This window comes from Schistocerca serialis, unplaced genomic scaffold (genome assembly GCF_023864345.2).
Source record: "Schistocerca serialis cubense isolate TAMUIC-IGC-003099 unplaced genomic scaffold, iqSchSeri2.2 HiC_scaffold_1162, whole genome shotgun sequence".
Classification (NCBI taxonomy): domain Eukaryota; kingdom Metazoa; phylum Arthropoda; class Insecta; order Orthoptera; family Acrididae; genus Schistocerca; species Schistocerca serialis.
Genome location: NW_026047362.1, coordinates 496,398 through 500,000, shown reverse-complemented (window position 1 = coordinate 500,000; position 3,603 = coordinate 496,398).

Genomic DNA, 3,603 nt, shown 5'->3' with positions numbered 1-3,603 from the left:
CTTTTTCCCAAACCGACACAAGTATGTCGGGTAGGGCCCATGACCAGTGAGAAAGTGTATTAAACCCCGCGTTGGCTCAAAGTACTTTATCCCCAACCTTTCTTTTACGTCTGGCAGGAACTCAAAGGTTCTTCTGCCTGTTTCATCTGTTTCCCAAGACCTTTGCCATAATTCCTCGCCCTTTCTACGTATTTCTTTCTTATCTATTACCGGTATTCCCATGATGTTTTCTGTTTTCACGTTGTTCCCCTTTTTGACCCAGTACCAAGCCGCTTGTTCACGAATTTTGATATCTAAAGGACAGAGCCCCATTATTACTAAGAGTGCACTTCCTGGAGAAGTTCTATACGCCCCTATGGATCTTAGAAGCATGTTTCTCTGTACTCTTCTCACTGCCATGGCAGGCATCACCCTTGTGAGCCTATGTGCCCAGACTCCCGATCCGTAACCCACTACTGATGCTAATATACTGTTATGATACAACTTGATTAGGTGAGGTGGAAGATGAAATCGTTTATGACCGATTGATATGAGATTGTTTAATAATTGTAATGCTTTTTGGGATACGGACTCAATGTGCTTTCCAAAGTTCCACCTTTCATCGATGATGACGCCTAGGTAGCGAGTCTCTTGTCGTCTTATTACTGGTGAGCCTCCTATTCTGACTGTAGGGTTCCTCGCCAGCTGTCCTTTCAGTAATAAGTAAGTCGATTTGGTCGGTGAGATCGTCATCTTAGTATTTGTGCACCACAGTTGTAATTCGGTCATCGCTCTGTCTATTTTTGGTTCGATGTCTTCGCGGCTTCGGCCGCCGACCAGCAAGAGGAGGTCATCCGCGTAGGCTATCACCTCTAGCACATCTTCACTCTGTTCTAATTTGTCCAAAAGTGGTTCCATATGGATGTCCCAGAACAGGGGACCTAGTACGGAGCCCTGGGGACATCCTTTAGTTATAGATTTTCCTACTCTGCCGCTAGGGGATGATAGCCAGACCTCCCGCCCTTCACAATAGCTCCTCAGGCAACCATATAGCGACCCTGGACACTCTTTCTCCCGCAAGCAGGAGAAGAGCGAAGGCCACCACAGGTTGTCAAAGGCGCCACTGATGTCAACCATGATGCCAACAACGTACTTGTATGGGGTAGAGTCGCAGACCTCGGCCGCCAGAGCGATCGCATCAGTTGCCGATCTGCCCGGCCTGAAGCCGAACTGCCTGCCACTCATCCCACACAGCACTCGGTGTGCAGTCAATCTGTCAGCTAGCAGTTTCTCAAATAATTTCCCAAGGATGTTCAATAGGCAAATTGGCCTATACGACTTAACATCCGCTGGGTCCTTGTTGGGTCCCTTTTTTATTATAACAACATTTGCCTCTTTCCAGATTTTCGGAAATTTTTCTTGTCTTAGGCATTCATTGTATAACTGGGTTAATGGTGCCACCAGTTGAGGTGCCAGGAACTGCACCACCTCCGCCACAATGCCGTCTGGGCCGGGGGCTTTTCCAGTTTTCATTGCTTTAATATGGCCAGCCACCTCCTCCTCAGAGAAGGGGTAGACCGCTCTGTCGTTATCAACTCTGTCCATATCTTGGTTTCGTAGCTGGGACTGTCCCTCTGTGTCGCTGGCCTCATCGTCATCAGGCAGCAGGGACCGGAGAAGAACCTCGGCAGTCTCCTGCCAAGACTCTGTCATCCCATCCCCGCGTCTAACTGTTGATAACATCATTGGGGACCGGATCTTTTCCCTCACTAATTTATAGGGTATTCCCCATGGGTCCATGGCCAGCTGGTCCATCACAAACCTTTCCCAGCTACGTAGCCTGACTTCTTTTAGTTCTTTTTGAAATACGTCTTTTGCCTCCCGGTATAGCTGTAACCATCGCTGTTTTTCCCACCAGACGACACTGCGCTGGTAGTGCCTCCTCAGCCTTCTGACAGACTGACGCATTTCCTGAAGTTCAGCTGACCATGGTGACGGGGAGGCCGCCATGGCTCTCCTCCTGGTTGGAACAGCTGCCTTGACCGCTCTGGTTATTGCGTCTACCAGTTCTTTGGCCCGCTTGTCTATGTCCAGGTCCTGTCGTGCTTCACCTTCAGGCAATGGAGGTATGTCGCACTCTCTCGCTAGTCTCTCCCAGTCCGCTCTCTTGAAGTTCAGTTGCAACTCCCACCCTGTGGCCCAGTGACAGCCTCCGTTTCCTAAGCTGAACATTATTAGATTATGGTCGCTTGTTGTCGCATTCTCCTTTACTTCCCAGTTCTGAATGATGTTAGCAGAATTTGGTGTAACTAACGTTACATCTATATTAGTGCCGCGCCCCCCTCCCGCTGCATAAGTGGGAGGGTTGCCAGGTCTATTTGCAACCACAAGTTGCAGAGCCATAATCATTTCCTCTACTTTTTCTCCATTTTCATCTCTTGTGCCACTGTACCACAGGGGGGATTTTGCATTTATATCTGCTGTTATTATCAGCTTGCGACCTCGCAACGCCGTGGCTACTCTGGTCAGGTGATCCAGATGTTGCTCGATATTATCCCCGTATTGGAAATACATGTTTATGAAAGTTATAATTCCCATGGGAGCCTGTACCTCCACGACGTTGCAATGAGTGGTGGAAAATTGTTCAAGTGTTGTTGCTCGTATGGACTGATTGGTAATGATAATTGCCGCTTTGGGGGCTTCCCCGTTACAAGCTATCTGCCATGTAGCGGCTGCAAATGAGAGTTTTCCAGCTTGAGAGTACGGCTCCTGCAAGCAGAGTACGTCAAGCCTCTTCTCCTCCACCTCTCTTCGGAGCTCCTGCATCACGAGTCTGCTGTTATGCGTATTCAACTGTCCAACAGTTAGTTTTGTCATTATGGGAAGTAAGTATGTAATCTGTCATCAGGCCATGTCTTGCTCCAATCAAAGGCGATTCGCCCATGAGCTAGGACTGATTGAGTATAGATGTCATTCAAGTCAAATTTCTCCCCACGTCTGTCGAACACTTTCTTAAGTAAGTCCCGCAGGGCCCCGAAGTCGGTGGGAAGATTCACTGACTTTAATTGTATCCTGTCCACAGCCTCCATTACCGAGAAGGTGACCTTTCTTCCGTCTTCGTGTCCTACCCGGACCACATGTCGTAAGGCAGTGGTCAGGATAGCCGGCTGCTCCAATCTTGCCAATTGCATGGTGAATTCTAAATTGGGATACACCCTGATCGGATCTACAGGCGGTAGCCTGATTACTGGAGTTTCTGCCTCAGTTGGGTTGGTGCTGGTGACTGTACTTTCTTGAAGAGGTTTTTTAGTTTGTTCAACTTTTTGTGTGGGGGCCCGGGAGGCCGCTACCACTACAGGATGCTTCTGCCGTTGGATGTTGTTGTTCGGCCTTTCTCCCCGATTCAGGGGAGGGGGAGCTGTGTTTCTGTCCGGAGGATCGGTTTGTATGCCTCTGTCCACCATAAAGGGATCTGTTTGTATTTCCTTCTCAACTGTTGTGATGCATAAGGTGCCCGAAAGCGACCTTAGAAATTCTTTAAATTTATTAGCTCTCACAGCATCCCTCCTTCTCTTACTCGGGGACTTGTGTTTGAGCATCCTGTTAGCTGTGCTCTGCTCAGCC